Source organism: Pygoscelis adeliae, unplaced genomic scaffold (assembly GCF_000699105.1).
Source record: "Pygoscelis adeliae isolate BGI_AS28 unplaced genomic scaffold, ASM69910v1 Scaffold445, whole genome shotgun sequence".
In the NCBI taxonomy this organism is placed as follows: Eukaryota; Metazoa; Chordata; class Aves; order Sphenisciformes; family Spheniscidae; genus Pygoscelis; species Pygoscelis adeliae.
In genome coordinates this window covers 1,617,982-1,618,475 of record NW_008824894.1, presented here as the reverse complement: position 1 = coordinate 1,618,475, position 494 = coordinate 1,617,982, and the positions used below count along the sequence as shown (strand labels likewise).

The 494-nt window shown below is 52.4% G+C and overlaps 1 protein-coding gene across 1 annotated transcript in view; it reads left to right on the top strand.

Annotated features, from left to right (window-relative positions):
• Positions 1-494, top strand: part of ACOX1 (acyl-CoA oxidase 1, palmitoyl) — a 22,591-nt gene that overhangs the window by 375 nt on the left and 21,722 nt on the right. The window lies entirely within an intron of this gene.

Here is a 494-nt window from a genome sequence, read left to right as displayed (position 1 = left end):
CCCAGCCAGCAACGAAGGAGGTGGAAATCCACCTCCGTGCGCTCCGCAGCTCCCTGCGTCTCCGCCTCACCTAACCCAGATTTAAAAAGCAGGTGCAATTCCGCACCTCCCGAGCAGGGCAAAGGCCGCCCTGCGTCGCTCAGGTTTTGCTCCCGAATCACGCTGTGCGGCAGGACGGGATCAGCCAGGAACGCAAGATGCTAAATGTGCATTTAATGCACTTTTTAACACATGCCCAAGCCCAACCGCAACATACTGTGCCCATTCAATGCACGTATTAATAAACATTAACGCATGTGCAACCTCAACTGCAGCATGTTACGTTCACATTTAATGCCCCAAGTGCAGCACGTTATTTGCAGAGTTAGTGCACTAATGCAGTATTTAATGCACGACCAAATGCAGCACGCTACGTGGGCGTTCGACGCGCTATTTATTTAACTATTAAACGCCCGGCTGCAGATGCAGCACGTTACGCGCGCCCTCTGTGCTAC